The sequence below is a fragment of the Schistocerca serialis genome, chromosome 1 (assembly GCF_023864345.2).
Source record: "Schistocerca serialis cubense isolate TAMUIC-IGC-003099 chromosome 1, iqSchSeri2.2, whole genome shotgun sequence".
NCBI lineage: Eukaryota > Metazoa > Arthropoda > Insecta > Orthoptera > Acrididae > Schistocerca > Schistocerca serialis.
The window spans coordinates 818,993,477-819,020,397 of record NC_064638.1 but is presented as its reverse complement, the minus strand read 5'-3'; the positions used below and the strand labels follow the sequence as shown (position 1 = coordinate 819,020,397).

The 26,921-nt window shown below is 43.1% G+C and overlaps 1 protein-coding gene across 3 annotated transcripts in view; it reads right to left on the bottom strand.

Annotated features, from left to right (window-relative positions):
- Positions 1-26,921, bottom strand: part of LOC126484308 (glutamine synthetase 2 cytoplasmic) — a 444,933-nt gene that overhangs the window by 198,591 nt on the left and 219,421 nt on the right. Inside the window, exon 1 of one of the 3 annotated variants that reach the window (XM_050107755.1) lies at positions 22,675-22,806. The exons of 1 other annotated variant lie outside the window; for it this stretch is intronic. The gene's annotated coding sequence lies outside the window, so the exon portion shown is untranslated. Of the gene's footprint in view, positions 1-22,229; positions 22,599-22,674; positions 22,807-26,921 lie in introns of those variants that run through there. One more of the 3 variants, XM_050107770.1, reaches the window with a different exon arrangement.

Genomic DNA, 26,921 nt, shown 5'->3' with positions numbered 1-26,921 from the left:
CATTCGTGACAGTGCATTAGCTCAGATGGAGAAGGAAATCGATAGTGATCTTGACTGAACGAGCCCATCATTTGCCGGTATTTGTTCCTCCAACTAGGGACCCAAAGAAAGCTTTAATTGGAACAGGAACACGTGGATTGGAACTGAGGTTCTCCTTAGTTCGAGTACAATTTTTTAACTACTACCTAGTAAGATTATACTAACAAGATCTGCGTTGATTTCCTTATTTATGTAATCGCCTTTCTTTTGAGTTATACTCATTTTTTGGTCAAAGTGTAAAAGATACCTTTACCACTCCAACATTCAGGAAGTGAAGGAAGTTTACTGAATTTGTGTATACATACCTTAAAAATATTTACATAGCTTTTTGTACACCAATCGTAAGGAAGTGAATTTTTAGGTGTGTGTGCTGTGAGGAGCTACGCTCTAATTATTCTACCAGATTTTTCATTCTTACAGTCCACAGTTCCTAATAACTGCATCGTATCTTCTTAATGCAAGCTGAACTTTCAGTCATTAAGTTTGAACCGTTCTGACTACCATTTACTTTTTGACGACATTCGTGCTCTATTTAGTTAGAAAACATTTTGTTGCTGCCAAATTTATAGCGTGCTCTCGGCGACAATTCAGTAAGGTCTACTCGCCTGACGTTACAGCTGCGCGACCAGTAATCAGTCACAATTATAGATTATTCTTTATCGTGAACGGATAATTCAATGATTTTATATATATGAAGTACGGATGTTGTTCTCACGAACTTCACTTGACTTATCGAGGCCAAATAACAGAAGACAAAAGATTAAGCTCGGGAATGTGATAACAGCAGAAATCCACCAGATAACTTTGGTTATCCTGTCTGTCGCTGAACCCAATTGCAGATTTTTTTCATGGTGTCAAACTATGAATCTGTAAATTTTGCAATCCCTCTCGATGTATGACATTTGACACAGCCTCCATTAACCATGACTGTATACATGTTGATATATTTTTGCAGTACCAAGATAGTAATTGGAATCCGCCGAATGTTTCCGTTTCCGTTCTTATACAGCATTACGAAAATATTAGTAGAAAACCGTCATTCGTTTGTAGTCTTTTTGAATCTAGTCAGGAACACATGCTCTAAGGTAGTTAGCGACACTATTTATGAATTTATCCAGGCTACAGAGTAATAAATGCTGCAAACGGGCATATCACGAAGTGCTCTACGTCGAAGTGACGCAACTGCAAGTGGGCTGCATCATAAGCACTGCCTAATAAGACAACATATTTTTCTTTTGTCACGGAGACACAAGCCAGTTCTTGGACGAAATGGGTCGAATGCACATCACAAACATCCAGTGACATCACAGCTCGTTCAGGTGCACATCAGGCTTGGGTACGTGAATCGCATGCAGATAAGGAATGGATGACGAGAATCGTATGCAAAGTCAGAGCGAAGAGAGTGCGTCTGTGGCCTGCTCCAAGTTCACGGACAGTGGAGCGCAACTTTCGAAACATCAGGGAAGCACACGCGCCTGAGAGTGTTATTCTTGGGAGGCATTGCCGCAACATTGTTGGAACGGCAGAATACCGGCAGAAATAACCATTCTGCTTTTCTCGACTAAATGTATCGTAAAAGATTACCGCCTTAAGAATAATTTCTATCACATCTAACGCTTGAACAAAAAAACTATCGCGAAGTGGCTCCTACATCGTCACTAACACGTTTCATCTCGAAGTCCTAGAACAGCTATTTTTCTTTATTTTCCTGTCATCACGTCGTTGGAATTATATATTTACAGCATACGTACCCCAGCTGGAAAGGCTAAACCGAACAGAAACGATTATAAAAATGTGTGTGTGTTTTCTCCACTATTCATCATCGGCATTTGCGTGTGAAACTCTCCAATTGTTTATAATCTGTATTTGAAGGTTAACGAATCTGAATACTGCATTTGCACACGACGCTCACAAAACAATACCGTAGAACAGGCAATGTGACCAACAGATACAAGAATCATTTGACAGAAAGTGAACATCTGGTTGAAACGATATATGTTACCACCTGCAGTATTTACAGAGTCATATCGCCCAAAACATGAAGTTGCTATGTTGTCGTGTGCTCTTTCCTTATTAGTCATCGGGGTGTGGATGTGAGCAAGCTATTTAAACACAGGAGAATGGAACAGCTCGTGCCAAAGATACGGGTAATGTAATCACTGTGACTTTTGGCATTGTAGTACCGCAGCATGGACACACTGAAAATGGTGTAGCAGGCCCGACACGTCGCCCTTGTCAAGTTTTCTTGTTGTTCCATTTCGTTGCGTTTTAACAACTTCGTTAAAACTTTGCGTTTGCAGTTCGATGGCGTATAAGAGAAGAACGTACTGCAACACAACTTCTACTTTGTGAAATATTACTCTTTAAGTACTACATTCGTTAAAATTCATTGTTTGGGGCCAAACAATACGTCATTTATGTCTCTTATGAATCTGCTGGTCATAACTATGCTATTCAGAGAATTTTCCGTCTTTACATACGTGAATCTTCAGATATATATTGTTTAAAGATTAATAACCCTGATGGATTGTAGAGACCTATCCCTGTGTTTGAAAATAATTTTTATTTGGTTTTAGCCGCTACAGCTGTGGTACTTCCGTTGTTAGAGGTATCATTCTTTTTTAGAAATGGAGAAGAAACAGCAAATCGACATATATGTACTTATCTTCCCTAGCAGGTACAGTTGTGTGGTGGGCCAAGATTGTAAGGCAGAGAAATGGGGTGAACGCTTGGCGTAATGATGACAAACGTGAAATTCTCGAGGACTACTACTTTTTTCACGGACTTTGAAACACCTCGTTAGCTTACTTCTTTTTACGTAGAAATCCATGTGAATCTCAACGCCTGACGTTCGCCTTGCGCTATGTATTTATGGATTACTATAAGAGCTCTATTTGAATCCAGTCTGCCCGCGAACAAGCCTGTCGTACCACTGATTGATTACGCAGCAGTAGAGTAAAAATGACGTCGCGGTGGTGGTATGTGTTTAATGATCACCAGCTTTTTTTTGGAAAATTGTAAAAATGTTTTGTACTCTCAGCTAGGATACTGTTTTTGGTTGTTTTGGCGAAAGTTACGTACCAACCCAGGTTTTCAGTTTTATCTTTCTTTGGATTCGATTCTCATCCATAACAATCAAATAATGACATTATACGTAGCACTCCGTCAAGAAAGGGGCATGCATCTCAGAAACAAAATCAAGGATGCTGGAGAGAGAATAAAAGAACATTTAACTTAAGGTTGCCTGGAGAGTAATTCAAGAGTGTTCCACATTTCGTCTGGATAAATGAGTTCTTCATACCGTACAAGATTGCCATTCTTCTCTTAAAAAAAAGGGTTAGAAAAACTTTGCATCTGCGTGCTTACGGTTGAAAATGTTAAATACGCGCAAAATACAGACGGAGTACGGAAACAAGCACTGCGTTCTCAAATGTAACAGTGCTGAGTTACACTGAATTGCTGTAGTCTGATTGGTACGGGACAAAAATTTTCGCCTCTGCACGTAGTTGGAGGGAAGGCGGCGCTAGCTGGCCGCTACCTCCAGTGAGGCTGGGCCAGCGTGTCGTATGCAGATCGGGCCAGGCGCGCAGGTGGTGGTCGCGGTTAAATGTCACCGCCCTGTGGTACGGGGTCCTCTGGCCGCCAACACGGCTGCCAACATGCACAGCGATGTAATCCACGAATGACAGCGAAATGTCAAACAGTTATTCTATAGGAGGAGACTTTATCAGAACTGGTATTACGTATTGTAGGACCGAGATACCGTTGCATAAATGGCATTTGAAGCTCTGTGAACAAGAATAATAATAAAAAAAAGAAAAACCCTCTTCAAATACACGAGATCAAGTTACTGTTCTTTTATATAGGGCGACCACGTTGTATATATTCCTTCAGCTTCATTGAGATTCACAGACGACTAGCGCTTGGTGGAAAAACTGTGCGTACACCTGTGTTGTTGCAGTTTGTTCATTGTTACGCTGGTGTCGTGACAGTTGTTCGTATGAATGTTTGCTTACTTTTATTTTACAACGAATTCCTATGCCAGTGACTTCATCAACAGATGCTTTTTAATGGAAGTCACACTTCCGTTCTCCGACAGGAGTTTTTCGTCTCTGAATATTTTTTTTTAATATCCGGTAAGAGACCACAAGTGACATACAAATAAATTTTATACCTATGGTTAGAAGGTAAACACACGTATGTTACTTACAGTTGTGTGTTGTATCGTTGCGGCTCCCCACGTCGGAGGTTCGAGTCCTCCCTCGGGAATGGTTATATGGTTATGTGTATGTCCATAGCGTAAATTAGTTTAAGTTAGATTAAGTAGTGTGTAGGCTTAGGGACTGATGACCTCAGCAGTTTGATTCCATAGACATTACCACAAATTTCAAATTTTTGTTGTTGTATCGTTAATTTTCGTAAACTATTTTCATCTGAAACTTCCTGGAAGATTAAAACTGTGTGCGGGCCGAGACTCGAACTCGGGACCTTTGCCTTTCGCGGGCAAGTGCTCTACCATCTGAGCTATCCAAGCACGACTCACGAATCGTCCTCACAACTTCTATTCTGCCAGTACCTCGGCTCCCACTTTCCAAACTTCAAAGAAACTCTTCTACGAACCTTACAGAACTAACACTCCTGAAAGAAAGGATATTGCAGAGACATGGCTTAGCCACAGCCTGGGGGATGTTTCCAGAATGAGATTTTCACCCTGCAGCGGAGTGGGCGCTAATATGAAACTTTCTGGCAGATTTTCATCAGTTTCCCAGTTCACTAACTGCATAATGTAGATTTTATTATTGGTACATTTGCAATCCAGTGATAAAATTATGTTCTGCAGTTAGCGGACTGGGATACAGATTAAAATAGTTACGAAATTTAACGTTGAACTATAAGTAACATACCCCGCCTGTCCAAAAAGATTCGAGACTGGGTTAATAAGAAAAAAAAATAGAGAAACGCTAAGATTGTGGTTTTAATTGTTCAAGCGTTCTACATATTGTCCTACCATTTGAGTGCAACGCACAGAACGTTCATACAACAATGTGAACTGTCACAAAAGTCTTCCTTTGGGATGTTTTTCCAACTATCGCACGAAGTTGTCTTGAATGTCGGTTATATCATCAAAGTGTTGACCCTGCACGTGAATTTGTACACTTGGCCGTTTTGTAGTATGTCCATATTGATAACGCCAAGATTCGTCACCCGTGACGGTTTTTTCCAGAATAATCCACGTTTTTCATTTTAATTAAATCGCGGCGGGCGTCCACGCATTGTTGTTTCTGTTCAGACACGTCTCCGATTAGAGAGTCAAGAACGCTGACATCTTATGGCTGTGGGACCACTACTTAACACTATCTGCTCCAACTGACTGGTCGATTGCACATGTGTTTATAGCTATCAGCTCAAGCTGCCGTCATAGTTACAGCTCTGACGTCGCTTATGCGCCATGAATAAAATCAGTCTCTGAACTTTTTGTACAGATTCTGTAGATATGTATAACTTTCAACCGTAGGTATAATATTTTTACGTGGCATTTTGTCTCTTGTTGCATGTACGATCAGCGACCATTCACCGGAATCAGTCTTGCAACCGTAATGGATACATTAGGTTCCGTGCAGGGAGATTTAAGAAGGGACGACAACATTAAACTAGGCGTGAGAAAGTCAGGCGCCATGCAGTTTTACCGGAAGAACCCATAGCAAATGTAATTCGACCACGAAGCTGCCCGCTCACAATCCGGCTTCACAAAAAACAGCTGTTCTTTGAGGTACGACTTTCGAATATTGCAGTTTTGAGCCAGCACAACGAATGTCGGGCAATATTTGTGCATGAACACTTACTATAAACCCCCACCCTCTCCCGTTTACCATCCACTCTTTCTACACTGCTACAACCAGATACGGGCAGAGGAGAAGAACGTACGGGAAGTAGCTTGATTCCATTTGCTCCGGATGTAAAGTTCAAGGCATGCAGCTTTAAAACTTCCTCTCTCCCTGCTGGAAGTTGAAGAATCAAATATGTGTGTGTCTGTGTGTGGGGGAGGGGGGAGGAGGCAGGGGGGAGGGGGAGAGGAAGGGAGGAGGAGGAGGAGGAGAAGGAGGAGGCTGGTTGGGCTGGGTGGAGGGAGGCGCGGATGGCTTGCTGACACTGGAGGATGGGTATAGCAGAACGCAGTAAGTCCCACTCGCGCTCTGTGCCAGTAGAGGGCACTCCGAGCAGACACACTGAAGTATGCAATGCTCTGCAGTCCCGGCAAAGTTCTTTCTGACGTCGCATCCTTTAAACAGGTATTATCGTTACCGTTGACACACCTTTTTCCTACCGACGTATTTCTCTGGCAGACCTAGTGTAATTTCATACATGTACTCAAATCACAAAGTCAGACGGCGGAGGTATGTGTGGAAATATTTTAACATTCTATTTATATTTGATTAATTATATGTGTTACATTCGTCTTTGCTGTATTCACAAAGACACTGCACCAGTTGAGGAAAAGAGTTTGAACAACTGGCGTGTTTCTGCTGCAGACATCTTATACGTATCTGCAAAATTTGATTTATGTAAAACTCGCGTCTGGTGAAGAGCAGTTTGTTTCGTCTCTCGTTAGTAAGGAAAATAAGTTAGTCGCTACTAGACAGCTTTCCAGGACACAAACGACGGGCCTCGTTTGGCCGATGAAAACTGAGTGCAGGACGCAAGATACTTGGCTACAATTTGACGCAGACGACTCAATAAACAGTATAAAGCAAGTTTTACAGGTACAGAACGACGAAAGTTTTAAGACCGTCACTTGTTGAGGTTATCACCATGTTATCTCGTACATTCAGTTTTATTTCTACTGTGAAAATATCGCTCTCTGAACGGTTTTGAGTATGTTGGTCATTCCAAATGGTTCAAATGGCTCTGATCACTATGGGACTTAACTTCTGAGGTCATCAGTCCCCTAGAACTTAGAACTACTTAAACCTAACTAACATAAGGACATCACACACATCCATGTCCGAGGCAGGATTGGAACCTGCAACCGTAGCAGTCGCGCGGTTCCGGACTGAAGCGCCTAGAACCGTTCTGCCACAGTGGCCGGCTTGGTCATTCCAATTATTCTCTTATTAATGACATTCAAGGTTCAATAGCACACAGTCAATTAAAATACAGAGTTAGTTACTATCGAGCAGTAGACGAAATATTTTGCCAAGTACGAAAGTGCATGAATAAAAAACGTTTTTCTGGATCTATTTCGTGCAATTTCATAGTAAGCAACGATAATGTTTAAATGCACTACTGCAAAGTCATTAATGTGACCACTTGTCAAAAGCCTGAATGACGACGTCTCGCAGCGTTAGACACATGGAAGAGAGTCAGTGAGGTTTTGGAAGGTACTGTCAGGGATGTGGAGCCATGACGTCGTAAGTGTTGTGGCCCGATGCGCTAGGTTTCTCGGTTGAGGATTTATGGCGCGAACAGCCTGCTCGAGTTGGTCTCTTAGATCCTCGATTGGGTTTAAATACGGGGACTTCGGTATCCAAGTAAGTACGGTGAACTCATTCTGGTGACCTTCGAACCATGCACGTACACTGCGAACTGCATGACACGTTGCACTGTCCTGCTGGTAGGTGCCATCGGGCCTAGGAGGAACAAACTCCATATAGGGGTTGACTTTGTGCCCAAGGATTGCTGCATACTTGTGTTGATACACTCTGCCTTTCATAATGACGAGATTACCCAGGGAATTCCACGAAAACATTCCTCAGACCATAACGGTCCCTCCTCCGGGCTTGGTTTTCAGACGCTTCACGCCGTATAAACAACGGCCAACTGCCCGGAGAGGCATAAAATGTGATTTATCGAAAAAGGCCACCTGTCACCACTTAATGGACACCCAGTTACGGTACTGGAGTCGCACTTTCAGCGTTCGCCATCAGTGAAGAGCAGCCACTATCTGTTCATGAACGAGGCCCCAGCTGCGGAGGCCCACACGGAGAAACGTTCGCTGAACAGTCGTTGAGGAGACACTGCTGGTAGCCCTTTGGTTCATCTGGGTGGTCAGCTGCTCGACAGTTTCACGTCTATTTGCTCGTATACATCTCCTCCGCAGCCGTCCTTTACCCTATCTTCTATGGCCGCGACGGCGCACTCCAGTTGCCTCGGCGCTGTTTTGGATAGCGCCATTTTGCCATGTGCGTTGTATTTTAACCACGACGGCACGTGAACAGTTTACTGGTTTGGCAATGCTTCCACTCTTGGCCAGAAAATTAATAATCATGCCTTTTTGGACGTCAGAAAAAAAATCGGTCCGTTTCTGCGTTACTACAAGGACTGCACTGTTTTCCGCGTACCCCGACTGCTGGTGCTGCCACCTGACGTCTATGAGTAGTTACTGCTCGTTGACGTATAACATAGGCGGGCGTCACATTGCGACAGGACCGTGTACTTTGGCGTCCATATCATTAGCGATAAAAGAAATGATTGCCGAGGTCGCAGTTATATCACAGCTACGAACAGTCCTTGCCGTTAAGCAATGGCACGGATAAGAGCGTTACTGAGATGCTGACATGATGAACCGCCAGACGCTGGAAGGTAGACGCCAACTTTCCCGCGAAAGCCCACCTACAAAGCTTCAAGAAACAGTGTTAAGGGAGGGATCTAGGGACATACTACAGCTTCCTGCACTTACTTGCCATACGGACCTAGAAGACGAGATTAGGCTTATTACAGTCCGCACAAAGCCATTTAAGCAGTCACTGTTCCCGCGCTCCATGCATAAATGGAACGGGAAGAAGCCGCAATAACTTTTAGAATAGGACGTACACTCAGACAGGCCATACGCATCACTGTGGTTTGGACAGTGTACAGTCATGTGCGGACTAGTCCGTGAATTATTTCTTCTTGTACTGTGGGATATCGACTGCACAGGAGCACGTTCTACTTGTGGACAGTTCCTATATATACATTACTGTGGAATATAGTCTCAATTTGTCCAGTAGTTTCCTGTGCTTTCTTTACACACGTATGAATGGAAAAAGAACACCTCGATATACGGTTGTGTGTGTAACTAGCGTCTTGAAGAAGCCAACAAGATACACAGAGTAAGATATTAAGCCCAACATGTCTGGAAACTTAATCCAAGCAAGCTGCCTATGTTTCAAGCCAATGTAATACTACCAGACGTGCTGCTTATATAGGATCTTATGAGGGAAGATTCTGGTGTTAGAACGTTGACGACGAGGTCGTTCGGTGACGGTAGAGGAATAAACCTGCCAGGCGTACAAGACATTTCAGAATCGGACTCTAGTTTTGATCACAGCGTCCTGCCCATTCGAATCTAGACAGTATTCCCATCACTACACTATGTAAGTCACTGTGTGTATAGTTGAGGTGTTGGCATATATACACATAAACATTAGATTTCAGAATACAAAATTATACTAAGGAATGCTAAAAAATTTGAAGGTGTGAAGGTTCATATGAAGCTGCTCTTTTGAAAATTCAAATAAACTTATGAGTAGTATACAGTGTTTTCTATGTAAGTGACTGAACATCTAGCTTGTGAAAGTTACTACGATCAAAATTCCGTTGTTTTCGGCAATTTTATGAAATATTGTCAAGTGTAGTCCTTAAACGAGTACGTCTAACAATAATTACACTGCTAAAAGGTTAGTTGGCGATTTAAAAGCATCATAATAATGTATTAAAAAGACAGAAAACAGTAAATATTATACAGTATACCTGGGAACTTAAACAAATCCACCGCAAAGTATGTTCCGTAAATACTGTTGATTCTAGAAAGAAGAATTGCAAGGAAAATAATGCATGTAGTCGGCAAGAAGGACGGGTTTGAAGCGACTAGTAGTAATTAAATTTTACAAAGAAAATGTAGAATGTGAGAGAGAATGACAAACTAAGATCCGTTCTATAAATGCTTTCAAAATATTTCATTGCTCTGTAAATTATTTCAAGTTTTTGTAAAATTGTGAATTGGGTCATGAAATTAAAAATCTGTCTAAAGTAAGATCATTCAGGAACCAGAAATTTAAAGAGAGGAACTCTTAAGGACGGACGGACGGACGGACGGACGGGTACGTTGTAACAATTTTATCAATTTTTTTTCCTGTTCCATTCGCTCATTGAGCATGCGAAAAAAAAAGTCTACATGTGTCTGTAAGCGTCCTAATCTCTATCTTATTCTGAGGATAAATTCGTTTTTTCTGCAATTTGTTACGATAGTTTGATCACGATACCTTCTCCTGTACGCAACTGAATCGTCAGCGAACAGTTTCTATCGCTGCGAGCCTGCCTGATAAGTCGTTTTCGTGTATTTGACGGTTAGAGGTGCTATTTCGCTTATCATGGGAACACACAACTTTACTTTCGTTTCTGTGGAACACTCGCCGTCTAGTATATCGTGCGGGGGTTCTATTAACCAAGTCTTCCTCGCTGGTGTCACATGTCTGCCATCATACTGCCAGTGATTGCATCTTTTATCAGTCGATGTTGTGGTACTGTATTGAACTAAAATTAGAAGATACCTACCAAGAAAAAATATCCGAAGCAGTAAGAATAGAAAAATGGGAAGTGACAAACCCGTTTCCCCCATTATCTACCATTATGAGGTATATCCTCTAGTAGAGGGTTTAATATTATAAGCCAAACCATACCGCTGGAAACTGTAAATATGTTTGGAGACAGAGTAACTGACACTGCTAAGAATCAAGCAGATTATATTCATCCAATATTTCAGATGAGAGCACTTAGCGACTTCCAACGAACTTTACACACAATTTCAAACGTTTCCGAAACTTTTTCTCCCGGAAACCCCCACAATACAACTAAACTAAACAAATTAATCGCTTACCACATTTTCGCCGTTTGTACAGTAATACTTTAACACCAACGACGACGTTTTAATTTATTACTTCTTCACTGTTACATCTATTCGAAACACATTTTGCAGGCAATAACCAATTATAAAGTTGAATGTATCTGTAAAGTTATGTCATTGCAGGACACACAGTTGAGGAGATATGTCAAATGCCGAAAAGCGTCTTATACATGGGAATTCGATTCTTTAAGAAATTGGGGTGGGGGAGTTACTGGTTAGAAATGGTTCAAATGGCTCTGAGCACTATGCTACTTAACTTCTGAGGTCATCAGTCCCCTAGAACTTTTTTTTTTGGTCATCAGTCTACTGACTGGTTTGATGCGGCCCACCACGAATTCCTTTCCTGTGCTAACCTCTTCATCTCAGAGTAGCACTTGCAACCTACGTCCTCAATTATTTGCTTGACGTATTCCAATCTCTGTCTTCCTCTACAGTTTTTGCTCTCTATAGCTCCCTCTAGTACAATGGAAGTCATTCCCTCATGTCTTAGCAGATGTCCTATCATCCTGTCCCTTCTCCTTACCAGTGTTTTCCACATATTCATTTCCTCTCCGATTCTGCGTAGAACCTCCTCATTCCTTACCCTATCAGTCCACCTAATTTTCGACATTCGTCTATAGCACCACATCTCAAATGCTTCGATTTTCTTCTGTTCCGGTTTTCCCACAGTCCATGTTTCACTATCATACAATGCTGTACTCCAGACGTACATCCTCAGAAATTTCTTCCTCAAATTAAGGCCGGTATTTGATATTAGTAGACTTCTCTTGGCCAGAAATGCCTTTTTTGCCATAGCGAGTCTGCTTTTGATGTCCTCCTTGCTCCGTCCGCCATTGGTTATTTTACTGCCTAGGCAGCAGAGTTCCTTAACTTCATTGACTTCGTGACCATCAATCCTGATGTTAAGTTTCTCGCTGTTCTCATTTCTACTATTCTCATTACCTCAGTCTTTCTCCGATTTACTCTCAAACCATACTGTGTACTCATTAGACTGTTCATTCCGTTCAGCAGATCATTTAATTCTTCTTCACCTTCACTCAGGATAGCAATGTCATCAGCGAATCCTATCATTGATATCCTTTCACCTTTTATTTTAATTCCACTCCTGAACCTTTCTTTTATTTCCATCATTGCTTCCTCGATGTACAGATTGAAGAGTAGGGGCGAAAGGCTAGGACTTAGAACTACTTAAACCTAACTAACCTAAGGACATTACACACATCCATGCCCGTTGCGACCATAGCAACAGCACGGTTCCGGACTGAAGCGCCTAGAACCGCTCGGCTACAACGGCCGGCCAGTTACTGGTTAATACTTTGTTACTATTGTTAGTATTATTGTTAACACACTGTCTTTTTATTGAAATATTGGACATTTGTAGCACGTTAAAAGTGGTGGTGACGGGGATTTGTTTTTGGGGCGGGTGCGGGGATGAAGAGACAGCAACAACTGCCCCCCCTCCCCCTTCCCCTTCCCCCCTCAACCTCCCGAACAGTCTTGAATTCGCACCTGGCTGTAACACTCTCGTTGTTGGTCACTGCCGAAAAAAGAATTTGCAGTGTTCTCACCAGTCTACGGCAATGGTCCCAACCTGGGGGTAATTATCCCTTCTGTCCTCCCCCCCCCCCCCCACTTCCAGGAGTAAAATATAATTTTCTGATGGGTAAAAGCAAAGAAAGATAATTACTGTTACCACTCATCTTCCTCACACAGGTATGCTTTGTACCATGCATTTGTGCCGTTGAAACAGACATACATCACACATGTGACTGTTCGGGCTTTCCCGGCGAGATCTTGACATGTGGAATAATCGGGTCTACTGCCGGATATTTGTATCGCTCTGGCACAATATTTCGGCCACGTAACTCGTTGCCTTCTTCAGGTGCTACCTGAGACTGCCGTATTGGAGGATCTTGTCCAGTATTTATGCCCAGAGGGCGCTGGGTGCTCTCTCTGCCGTTCGCGGCCGCCTGGCGCTGCCTCCAATACGCCAGTCTCAGGTAGCACCTGAAGAAGGAAGCGAGTTACGTGGCCGAAATATTGTGCCAGAGCGACACAAACATCCGGCAGTAGACTCTATTATTCCACATGTCATACATCACACATGTTGAAATATCTCGCGAAAATGCTTTGTCCGAGTTGTAGGTAGCTCCCAGAACAGACTAGAAGATGCTTCATTATTTATTTCACAGTAATGAACTAATTTCCAGCACATCACAACAGTAACTGTGTAATGGGTACTACAAAAAAAATGGTTCAAATGGCTCTGAGCACTATGGGACTCAACTGCTGAGGTCATTAGTCCCCTAGAACTTAGAACTAGTTAAACCTAACTAACCTAAGGACATCACAAACATCCATGCCCGAGGCAGGATTCGAACCTGCGACCGTAGCGGTCTTGCGGTTCCAAACTGCAGCGCCTTTAACCGCACGGCCACTTCGGCCGGCAATGGGTGCTACACTATTACTATACACCATTAGTGGCAGCAGTAAGACAGCCTGAAGTCTTCCAAGTTCTGCATTGCAGAAGTAAGAAACACATCAATCAAGTAGGCATAAGGACAGTGCACATATTTTGATTTGGTTGGTTTTAGGTGTGTGTGTGTGGCTAAAGCAGGTGCCGCTAGAGAGAAAGCAGTGCAGAGGTAGCGTGTTTTGTACCTAGTGTCTACCATCAATCGAGAAAACAGGAAGAAGTTGTGTGGAACTATGAAAAAAATAAGCAAAATATACAAACTGAGTAGTCCATGAGCAAGATAGGCAACATCAAGGATATTATGAGGTAAGGAACGCCGTGGTTCCGTGGTTAGCGTGAGCAGCTGCGGAACAAGAGGTCTTTGGTTCAAGTCTTCCCTCGAGTGAAAAATTTACTTTATTTTACGCAAAGTTATGATCTGTCCTTTGGTTCATTGACGTCTCTGTTCACTGTAATAAGTTTAGTGTTTGGGTTTTGCGACCGCACCTCAAAACCGTGCGATTAGTAGAAGAAAGGACGTGCCTCTCCAATGGGAACCGAAAACATTTGATCGCAAGGTCATAGGTCAACCGATTCCTCCACAGAAAAACACGTCTGATATATTCTATACGACACTGGTGACGGCATGTGCTTCACATGACAGGAACATGTTGTCGACCCACCTAACTTGTACACTTGGCGAATGGGTCAAAAGATTCTTCTATCTTGCCCGATTTAGGTTTTCTTGTGGATGTGATAATCAATCCCAAAAAAGTGATGAAGACATAAGAGTTTGTCACATAAACTGCAACAAATGAATGCAACAGTTTCACTGTCGCACAGTTTTCCCTGTGCTCTGTCAAACCATATGTTTTTAACGTTTTCAAATTTTTTCCGTGTGTAGACCGTCAAATCCTGCATATTTCGAAGCAAATCTGGACATGTCCTGGAATTTTGGAGAGCGAAGTTGATTATGTGTGAGTGCCTGAACTTTGATAAATGTCTGCAAATAAAAAAATAACTTTTCACTGGAGGGAAGACTTGAACCAAAGACCTCTTGTTCCGCAGCTGCTCACGCTAACCACGGGACCACGGCGTTCCTGAACTCACATTATCCTTGATGTTGCCCATCTTGCACATGGACTACTCAGTTAGTATATTTTGCTTATTTTTTTCATAGTTCTACACAGCTTCTTCCTGTTTTCTCGATTGATCTGTGTTCAGTTTTTCAAGGCCTATCCACTGTGCCAACTTATAACTATATCTGAGGGAGTTGCGAGGGGAGGTCCCCTTGTCAGTACAACCTGCCCTGTAACATCCCTACAAGCATTTCACACATTTTCTGACCACCCTATATATATATATATATATATATATATATATATATATATATATATATATATATATATGAAATCTTATGGGACTTAACTGCTAAGGTCACCAGTCCCTAAGCTTACACACTACTTAACCTAAATTATCCTAAGGACACATACACACACCCATGCCTGAGGGAGAACTCGAACGTCCGCCGGGATCAGCCGCACAGTCCATGACTGCAGCGCCTTAGACCGCTCTGCTAATCCCACGCGGCTAGCAGTACCAATTGCCTGATTGTTTCGTTAGTACATGTTTTAATAAAACACCTAGGACACTAAATTTCATTTATCTCTTGCCACTTTAAAAATTAAAGTGCTCGAAGAAAATTCTTTTTCATTCTAAACATTAGTCAGGCGTTAATTTTGGTTGTGGTGGGGGTAGCAAGAGGGTGGAGGGTGGGTGGTTAATGAAGTCTGTGCAGTCAGGTCTAATGGTCAGAGAGGATGGAAATTACCGGTGTAAGCGTGTCAGCTCAGATCGGTATCGGAGACGTTGCGTACTGGTGAGGAGATAGAGCCGGCAGGTCAGATTACGACCAGCAGCAGGCAGCAGGTGGAGCGGCGGCGCTGCAGAACCGGTTCGCGAAAGCTGAGAGGCGGCGCAGCGCGGCGGGCACGTGCTCACCGAGTGGCAGCCGTATACAAAGCCGCCTGCCGGCGTTGCCACCCGCTCCGCACACGCGACGCCCAGCCGCAACAATACGCCTACACGCGTGCTCGAGGGACATCTGAGAGGCCAACAGCTAGCAGACTCGTTCAAACGTCTCTGCGTCAAGCAATACGTGAGTGAACTGAACGCAAGAGTGGTCACACATTTAACAGCAGGATTGACAATCGTGCACGATAGAACCCATTGCATTGTCCTCGATGGTGAGTGTTCATCGGAGGTGAGGGTATCATCTCGAGTGCCCCAGGAAGTGTGGTAGGTCCGCTGCTGTTTTCTATCTACATAAATGATCTTTTGGATAGGGTGGATAGCAATGTGCGGCTGTTTGCTGATGATACTGCGGTGTACGGGAAGATGTCGTCGTTGAGTGACTGTAGGAGGATACAAGATGACTTGGACAGGATTTGTGATTGGTGTAAAGAATGGCAGCTAACTCTAAATATAGATAAATGTAAATTAGTGCAGATGAATAGGAAAAAGAATCCCGTAATGTTTGAATACTGCATTAGTAGTGGTAGCGCTTGACACAGTCACGTCGATTAAATATTTGGGTGTAACACTACAGAGCGATATGAAGTGGGACAAGCATGTAATGGCAGTTGTGGTGAAGGTGGATAGTCGTCTTCGGTTCGTTGGTAGAATTTTCGGAAGATGTGGTTCATCTGTGAAGGAGACCGCTTATAAAACACTAATACGACCTATTCTTGAGTACTGCTCGAGCGTTTGGGATCCCTATCAGGTCGGATTGAGGGAAGACATAGAAGCAATTCAGAGGCAGGCTGCTAGATTTGTTACTGGTAGGTTTGATCATCACGCGAGTGTTACGGAAATGCTTCAGGAACTAGTGTGGGAGTCTCTAGAGGTAAGGAGACATTCTTTTCGTGAATCGCTACTGAGGAAATTTAGAGAACCAGCATTTGAGGCTGACTGCAGTAGAATTTTACTGCCGCCAACTTACATTTCGCGGAAAGACCACAAATATAAGAGAGATTGGGGCTCGTACAGAGGCATATAGGCAGTCATTTTTCCCTCGTTCTGTTTGGGAGTGGAACAGGGAGAGAAGATGCTAGTTGTGATACACGAGTTACCCACCGCCACGCACCGTATGGTGGATTGCGGAGTATGTATGTATGTAGATGTAGATCGTTTTGCGCAAGCACAAATAACCTTCTCCTCTACACAGTCCAAGCACGCTTGTACAAACATCAGCTTATGCTTCGAACATGTGGAGCTTTGGCGTACACGAGTTGCTCGTTTTATCCGGCTGTGCCTTTGGCTCTGAGCACATCTGAGGTCATCAATCCCATAGAACTTATAACTACTTAAACCTAACTAACCTAAGAACATCACACACATCGATGACCGAGGCAGGATTCGAACGTGCGACCGTAGCAGTCGCGCGGTTCCGGACTGAGGCGCCTAGAACCGCTCGGCCACCGCGGCCGGCGGCTGCGCCTTTCTGACGTGGAAACGAACTATGGGAGAGCGTCACAGGGATTCCGAAGCCTAAAAAAAGCTGAACTGGCGAGGCTTGTAGATAAACGTAAACTTGCCCCCAAAAGCTTAGTTCCAAAGGTTCATGAGCTAGCTTTTAGTACACAGCAATGTACTACGAAAGGATTGCGAAGACCAGTTGTGACGACACTGATCTGTCACATGTCACTAAGCGACTGAATTCTCGTAAATTTTTTGAATGGAAAAATCATGACCTATCAATTATGGCGTATTAGCAGTCGTTTTCGTCACTTCGTGGGATGTGGCGAGGTGTGGCATTGGTAAGTTTTTGGTAGTGGATTGAAAACAGTGGAATTCCGAGAGGTTTTCCAACAGAAGTTCTCACAGGCAGTTGTGACACGAGTAACCCGCTTTGAGTGTCTCTTAAGTCAGTACTACAAAAGTGCTTAGTGAAGGCCGCCTCGTCAGAATGTTGCAGGAGGAATGAGTAAAGTTATTTTCAGATATACTAACAATCCACATAGGATTCTTGTTCACTGAATTGCAGTGTCCCTGTGACTGTGTTCCGAAGGTTATACAAGTGCCATAGGAGGACATGGTTCCTTTTAATCTTGAAAATTAGCTGGGTAATTTTTAATTGTATGAATTTAATTAAATTTTTACTTCGTTGATAATGAAATTTCAACTCTATTGGTACACAGGAGTGTGAATAATTATTAACTTAACAGTTTTACAATTGTGTTGGAACTGTCTAAGCACATAATCGATTGCAGTCTTTTCGACGTGTTGACCTTGGGCGTAGTCGAGTTACTCGTTTTATCTGGCTATGCCTCTGTGATGTGGAAAAAAAAAATGAGAGGTCACTGGTTTGAACCACGGGAATTATGAAGACGAAAAAAGCTGCAGTGGCAGACACGTGTAGATAGACACAAAATAGTCCGTGGAAGACTACTTCCAGAGTTTTACAAACTAGCTTTAAGTATCTAGCAACGCACTACAAAAGTATTGCGAAGACAAGTTTAGTTTAATTATAGCATGCACAGAGGTGTTTAAGCAATCTCCCCGTGCGAGTGGAATGAGAAGAAGACTTAATTGATATAACGTGAGGTCTCATCTATCACGCACTTCACAGTGGTCTGCATAGTATGGATGTAGATAGGAGAGGAAAGGTGAAGTGTGGGTAGTAAATACTGGTTATTGAAACGAAGGGCCTTCTCACGTCTAGTCCGAGTGAGCTGTAGATATATCCACATCATAGGAAAAATTGTTTCAGGATGGACAGAGAAACATGTGAACGTAGTACTCTCACTGTCTTTGATTAGAAAACAGTATGAAAGAAGCTTCAACACCAAACGAAACACTGATACCAATATCATTTTTCGCATGCTGGCGGGGCTATAAATCCTTTGAACACACACACACACACACACACACACACACACACACACACACACACACACACACACACACACAGTACTTCTGTCCGGAATCAATAAATACTTCCGACTTTTCCTTTCTTGTTTGTTCTGAGTGAATTTATATTTTCAATATTGACATTTTTCTCTATGACAGGTTGAATTTCTGTGTTCTTTCTTAAAATTACCTCATATGCCACATCCCTCTTTGCCTTATCGTGATAGGCTTTCGATTTAACGCTGTTGAAACGAAGGTAGCATTCGTATCCTCTGAGAGACTTTTTCTACAATTTACTGTTTATTTGGTTCATATCGGTCACATAATGTTGTTGAGGAGATCGCATCACAACTTATGTTTGCTCGTACAATTATGCACGTTATCGATATACACGATCAAGCATCTGTTATTTGTGGTGCTTACATGACTGAAAATGGATCAAGCGTCAAGGTGGTTTAATAATATTAATGCTTACATAAACTTATTCTCCAGATGCTCTAGTAAGCTTGCACAGAGAGCTCGACTATGTAAGATTGGAATTACGTGTGTGTGGGTGCCTCAATACAAACACTTTGGTAGAAAAAAATGACTCAAATCGTGGTGACAGTGCCGAGGTCTGCTTCCTTGCGTTGTTCTTAGAATAACGGACACTCAGACATTACTTAAGTAGTGTAAATTATGCCAAACGTTCCTTTCTGTATTTTTACTGCCGATATGAATACCAATGCCACATATGAATGGGATGGCTGAATGATTTCCACACACAGTTCTCGCCTCGTACTCACATTAGAACAAAACAAAAAATCAAAAACCAAACAAAAATGCTCTTATCTGCAACAAAAATAGAAATCTAGACATCGTCACATGTGTTCACTGCTCTTTTTAACCGATAAGTGCTTCGTTATAGGAGACGTTAAGTGGCAGCAGAAAAAAAGCTGCGATTTTTCAGACCTTGATAGCCTGACAGCTGACGGTCAACTTGGCAGACGTCCTGTCTGCGCGCGCTGGCCGAGACCTTGCCACCAACAGTCTTATCTGGCTGGCTAGCTGTGTACAGACCTCAGTATCAGAACATAACTGCGTCACTTTCCGCAGCACGCTACATGCATGCTAAGAAGGCCGCCTCTCCCACCATAGCGGTGGACCTCACGATTTCCAGTCACGATATGTGAGAACGTGAAACAAACTACAGCACAATGCAAATAATATGCTCTAGCAAAAGTGCAACGTTCGGCAGTATTTTGTTAACGCGGAGCGTTTCTTTGAAATACTTGCTATACTATTTTCCTCCTTAAGTATACGCCTCAAGATTTTAGCGACAAACATTGATACCTTTCGCGTAACACGGAATTGGAAAAATACACTTCCCGTGATTTGACTAACCTGTTTCTTGGAGTGTATGTGGAATACTCTTCGCGCTTTGTAGCCTGCGAATGGACAACATCGGAATCCAAATGAAGAATAACTAGCTCTTATGCTCTCAAATTTCGATCAAAAATGAAATTCGCTGCTTAGAACTCATTAAATTTACCTTTGGACCTCTATTAACTTGATGAATAAAAACCATCTGAATATATATTATGGAGGGGAGCGTCGCATTACTACTAGTGCCCTAGTCTTAGCACGCTAGTGGCTGGGTGTAACAGTATCTGAAATGTCACAGTAGGACGCTGTCACTCAGCCAGACGAATCTATCTGGATGGAAATCAGACTGTGAAACTATCTGCTATTCTATGGCAAATCATAATATTTTCATCTGCCGGAGCGCTTATTGCTTCCTCAAATCTTGTATACAATACGATACTTCATGCAATATTGTGAAGTCGGGTTCTTTATTTCGTCAGAAAGTTAAAGTCGCACATCATCAAGTTTCCAAATAATGGTAATTTCAGTGTAGCCATCAATGAACCTAAACAGGAAGGTAAAAAAAAAAAAAAAGAAGAAGAAGAAGAAGAAGAAGAAAGAAAAGAAACAACGGAGGCGATACTAGTGGCAACTGGTGATTTGCTATGCCGAATTATGTTTTTCTGCCAAGGCGACTTGTAAGAAAGAGTAATAGTTTAAAATTATAGCAAGTAGGCGCGGTATGAAAGATCAGAGTTCCTAATTTTGCTTTCACTTGCGACCCAGAACCTAGCAGCTATCAGAACCAAGAGATGCAAGATTTTAAACTGTACAACTGAGTGCACAAAGTTTAGGTGTACAAATAAAAGGAGATGTGACGGGAAAAATATTGTGTACCTGTTTATTTACTGTACGTGAGACATATTCATAAACTAAAGTTCTGTTGTATCTGAATTCACTAGGATTGATTATGTAAGTCAATGCTTTCAATGTCTCTACAGTTATTATTACGCAGAAAATATCTAGAAATAAAGCCTAGGAAAAAATTCTGTCCCGATAAAGAACCTAAACCGAGACTCCGCTAGAGACTGTCTACTGATTTTACTTATAAAGAAAGAACTATGAGCTTTGTGTGGTGAACCTCGATCAAAATACGATGATTCACTTGTGATTTAGTTGCGCTTAATGTAATAGCAAAGCCACTCTGAAAATATACCATACTGAAGTACATAAATCATAACAGACACCGCCCTTTGCATTTTCTAAGTTTATGTGCAATGTATAGACATAATATTCACGAAAATAATATAAAGTAATAGAATATAGCTTATGCTGCCTCCCAGTTTTTTTGATTTATAACGAAAAGTGCGATACATATGGAACGGACGTAGATCTTAGGTTACGCTGCACATCAGTCTCTTCTCACAACATTTATCTCGTATTCACATACGCTGCCTTCGGCATCTCACGGCCAAACTGTGACCCTCGAACCTAAAGTATATCTTAGGCTACGCTACAGACAAATCACTACATCCAGCATTAATATTTTTTGACTGGGGGGAAGGGGGAGGGGTCGGAGGTGAAATGCAATTCACATTGTAACCACAGTTCTGTACAAATTAAGAAAAAGACTAAATCCAGTATAGACTGACGACTCTGCTAAATTTGTTTTACCGGGGCAGTCCGTGCCAGTGAACACAGACGAAAACAAAAAAATGGTTCAAATGGCTTTGAGCACTATGGGACTTAACTTCTGAGGTCATCAGTCCCCTAGAACTTAGAACTACTTAAACCTAACTAACCTAAGGACATCACACACATCCATGCCCGAGGCAGGAATCGAACCTGCGACCGTAGCAGTCGCGCGGTTCCAGACTGGAGCGCCTAGAACCGCTCGTCCACTGCGTCCGGCCAGACGAAAACGTAACGATTCAGTTCTGGATTTAGTTGCGTTTCTGTGAATAGTAAACGAAGTCTGAAATATACTATGTCGAAGTAGACAAAACACTGCCGACACATTTTCAGCACTATGCAATTTTTGCAGGTTGTTGCAGTGGGCAGTACTGTGAACACGTTTTCTCATTGCGAATACGCGGACGCGTGCATTTCTAATCGGCGGCACTCGGGTGATTCGGGCACAAAGCAGGTCGCGCGGAAGTCACTGACCGGGGGAGGTGAGAGCGAAAGTGAGAAGCCCGGCTGCTGGGGCGCCACCGCGTCCCACTTATGCGGCTGCCCGCTCTCAGCTGATAGCGGCGCGTCCGGCCAAGTCTGTAAACACGACGCCGCGCCGCGCCGCGCGGACAAAGGACCGACGCGGGATTTAAAAAAAGGAAAGCCGGCGCCGCGCCGCAGGGCGCGTGTCTGACACACTTCTGTACACGTGCTGGTGGCCATCCGCAGCTAAGTCTCTACGTGAAACACACAAAAGCAGTGCATGCGTACCAAATCTGCGACTACCGTGTTAGTACTTGCTAAGTAATTACAGGGTGGGTGGATGCAGGTTCCGAGGTTGCTACGATACGGGAATATGCGACGTGGAGTGTCACACACCTGAACACCAAAGCGGGAAAGAAACCAACCAAAAAACCCACTCACCTTACTGACGCGTCCGGTGCCAAACTGAGAAATTTCCACACTAATCTGTCTTTCTGCGAGAAAACAAGTGGCGAAACAAACTCCTAGCTCTCTGACGTAGCAGCGACTGCGGACAGCTTTCCTGCTCGGAGCAGCCAACGCTAAGCGGCGGTGTGCGGTCAGCTCCGAAGCATCTGTTGCACTGACGAGTGTGTTCGGCGAAGCGGCTTTTGTAAACACTTCCGAGACATACACGCGCCGCTGAACGGGTGCCAGCAGTCGTAAACTTGGCGAGAGACTGCGGAATCGCGCAGGAGCGACGCGGAAAAGTACTCGCTCGACGGGCGCTGTGTTGCTCCCGGTATCCAGGACAGGGGCGAGCTGTTTGTAAATACTCGCGCTGGCAGGCAGATGCAGAAAGAGAGACAGGAAAGGAAAACGAACGCAAGCGTGACGCGAGACTCACCGCTGTCAGCTGCAGCAGGCCAGCGTGAAGAGGGCGCGAGGAGGGTCCGCGCGCGAATACGGCGCGCGCACGCCCCCGCCGCTTTATATAGCAGTGCGGGCGCCGGTTGCGCGCGCATCAGCTGGCGGCTCAGCTGATCGCGGAAGGCGACCATTACTCACTTTGCGGCCGCTGATACCCTTCCTGCTTTGCCGCCAATGAAAACTGCACGCCGCCCTCTCGTCTACAGCCCGTGCTCGGCGCGCGCCAACTCGCCGAGGGCGGACCACAGGCGCCAGCCGGCCCCTCTGTTTATGCTACGTGCCAAACACAGCAGAAACCTGAGCACACAAGGTGGCTAGGGATGACAGTTATCGCTGAAACAACCGGTTTTCGGTTACAGAGGGTTTTTTCAGCACCAGTTTAACCCGAGTGTTAAAACTACTCAATATAACCGGTTTCTGAAATAACCAAATTTCAATTTTTTATTTCTATTATTTCTTGTAATAAACGAAGAAATCGAACAAACATCGAAAAATTTTTACTCACTCAGTTTCGAGATAACGTAGAACGAAAATAATAAATTAAATAGGCGAACAAAAGAGAACTCACTTTCTCCATCATTAGGTGCTTTACTCAAAAGTTATAACTGGTTCAAAACTACAGAAAACCACCAGTATTCGCCTATTCGATCATATCACTTTTTGGGCATTACGGATAATCAGGGTGAAAACTCAGGGTCAAGAACTGTATACCGGATGATCAAAAAGTCAGCATAAATTTGAAAACTTAGTAAACCACGGAATAATGTAGATAGAGAGGTAAAAATTGACACACATGTTTGGAATGACAAGAGGTTTTATTAGAACAACAACAACAAAAAAGTATTGTTAGAGGCGTGAAAGATCTCTTGCGCACGTCGTTTGGTGATGATCGTGTGCTCAGCCGCCACTTTCGTCATGCTTGGCCACCCACGTCCCCAGACCTCAGTCCCTGCGATTATTGGCTTTGGGGTTACCTGAAGTCGCAAGTGTATCGTGATCGACCGACATTTCTAGGGATGCTGAAAGACAACATCCGACGCCAATGCCTTACCATAACTCTGGACATGCTTTACAGTGCTGTTCACAACATTATTTCTCGACTACAGCCGTTGTTGGGGAATGATGGTGGACATATTGAGCATTTCCTGTAAATAACATCATCTTTGCTTTGTCTTACTTTGTTATGCTAATTATTGCTATTCTGATTAGATGAAGCGCCATCTGTCGGACATTTTTTGAACTTTTGATTTTTTTTTGGTTCTAATAAAACCCCATGTCATTCTAAGCATTTGTGTCAATTCTTACCTCTCTATCTAAATTATTCCGTGATTTATTCAGTTTTAAAATTTATATCTCCGCAATATCCTTTCTTCCGGGAGTCTTAGTTCTGCAAATATCACAGTCCCCCCCCCCCCCCCCCCCACACCGGCTAGCCGTGCGTTCTAATGCACTACTGCCCGAGCGGGAAGGCTTGCCGGTTCCCGGCACGAATCCACTCGGCGGATTAGTGTCGAAGTCCGGTGTGCCGGTCAGCCTGTGGATGGTTTTTAAGGAGGTTTTCCATCTGCTCAGGCGAATGCGGGTTGGTTCCCCTCATTCCGCCTCAGTTACACTATGTCGGCGATTGCTGCACAAGCACTATCTCCACGTACGCGTACAACATAATTACTCTACCACGCAAACATTGGGATTACACTCGTCTGGAATGAGACATTCCCGAGGGAGAGGGAGGGGTACATACATACGTCACAGGGGAGCTTCTGTGAAGTTTGGAAGGTAGGAGGTGAGGTAGTGGCGAACGTAAAGGTATGAAGCTGGATCTTGAGTCTTGCTTGTGTACCTCAGCCAGTAGAGCACTTTCCTGCGAAAGACGAAGGTCCCGAGTTCGAGTCTTGGTCCGGCCACACTTTTAATCCGCCATAATGTTTCATATCATCACACACTGCGCTGCCGAGTGAAAAGTTCGTTTTCTGTTTCTCGTGTTAGTTTGTCCGTTTTCAAGGCTACAAACAAATAAAGGCATATTACACAGACACAGGCAGCAGATCAGTTACTTTCTATTTCTGTTGTATACTATGAATGAATCGTCGTTAAGTTTTTAATTTGTTGCTATTAATTACTGTTACCTTCCTCTTCTATTATTTCATACAAATAGCAGGCAAATATTTAATAATGTAAAGCAAATGAAGCGTTGTGCTTCATTGCTGCGTCGCTTCGTAATGATATCTTCAAACTAGAGTTAGTGCTATTGTGGTAAACAACAGATGTATGGCGAAGACAGCAAGAAATTACTGTAAATACCAGATGGGGGCAAGTCTTGCATATAGCACGCACACGCGTATCTTCAGCCACGACACACGACAAGAGGGACGATCCTATTACCGCCAGATGATAGTTCTGGGCGTACCTTCACGCTACCTTATAAAGTAGTTAAAGTCCTAAAATCTAAAAGAAACCGACGTTTCGACCTTGGTACAGCGGTTTTCGTCAGGGCTTAAATATTTTATATGATGATGCGGTAGAACAGCCAAAAGGATTTCAAAGAGGCAGACATCGGCAGCGGAAGCCTACGTATTAACATCAGGACTGATGGTAAAATCTTCCGAGATTTTACGCCACGTTACGTCGCTCTTCAAACTCTTCAATACACGACGTTTCCGTCCCTCTGCTGGAAGATGCCGTAAGACTCCTGAAGGTCCCAACAGAGAGACCGAAACGTCTGGTATCGGAGAAGTTTGTTCCGACTCTTTACTTCTTTGGCAACGGACAATGTGGACTTTATGTGTAAATTATCTTGTTTTGCAGCACACAGCCTATTTTCATATTAGTTTTCCACGCAAGTGTGTTTGTTGTTTACAGAAGACTCTTGAAAAACAGAGCAGATGGTTCGAAACGCTGGTGGAGAAATTTGAATAGCCTTTTTTTTTCTTTTTTCAATCTTGTTGCTTCCATGACGCAGGATAACAAGGACTTCAGCTGTAAATTGTTTTATTTTGGAGCACAGAAGATTTTTCGACTCAGCTATGTTTATTTTTTGCTTTATTTGGCAGTTGATTTCAAAATCTTTTATTACATTATTTTCATATACTTAGGTGCGTCTCTTTTTATTTATTATTGCTTGGAATTGTTTTACCCGCCACCTCAGATTTAATGTGGATCGTATTTCTACATAGCCCCAGAAAATTGTATACAACTGTAATTAAACATTCGCTTCAAGATCTGTAGTGTAATTTAAACATTTTCAGTAACTGGTGAAATTAAATTTAAAGCTAAAAAAGAAAGTCGCAGTTTGCTATTAAGTTTTAAATCAGTCAATGGCCACAAAATTATCTAGCGGTTACATATTTAGTACAGTACAATAGCCCACTAAAATTTTTTGGCGGATAGCTACGTCAAAACTTGCTGGAAGTCAACTTTTCATTGAGTCTCCTACTGGAAGACTCAGGTAGGATTCTGAATTAAATGGCGACTCGCAGGACGTTTTGACGTAGCTATCGGCCAACAAATTTTGTGGGCTACTGATAACCGCTATACAGACGAAATCGGTATAGTTAATAATTTTGTGAGAAATAACTGAAATAAAACTTTATAATGAAAAATTATGTGCTCAATGACGCTCTTAACCATAAACATTGCAAATACGAGCAAGTTAGACACAGTCACTAGAATGAAATACACCTACATCTTTTTGCTGTACCACTGCGTCCTCTAATGCTGACTTCAAAATGTTCGAATGTGTGTGAATTCCTAAGGCACCAAACTGCGGAGGTCATCGGTCCCTAGACTCACACACTACTAAAACTTACGCTAATGCTGCCTTAAACCATATGTGTGATACACCAGAAAGATACACCTGCACGCGCATTTCGATAACTTGTGTCTAATTAGCAGAAGATGATGCCACAAAAAGCTTCGAAATCGACTGCAAATCAAGCAAAGAATAAACCCAGCAGAATGCGAAATTTATACGAAAATTGCCTGTGCAGTTCGAAACGAACTTTTAAGGAGGGGTATTACGCGGCCCAATAACTCAGAAGAATATTCCACCAATCACAACACCCACGCAAGCTTGCTGACTAGTAATACTAGGACTCTTCAACTACCGGCGTCATTTTTTATTGTTCCATAGCTCTTCGTTCTAGACTTCCGTAGGTCACCAGCCTCATTGCCTATCTTCCATTTTGCTGAGGTACGCCAGACGAAAGATTAATTTCTGTTATTGTT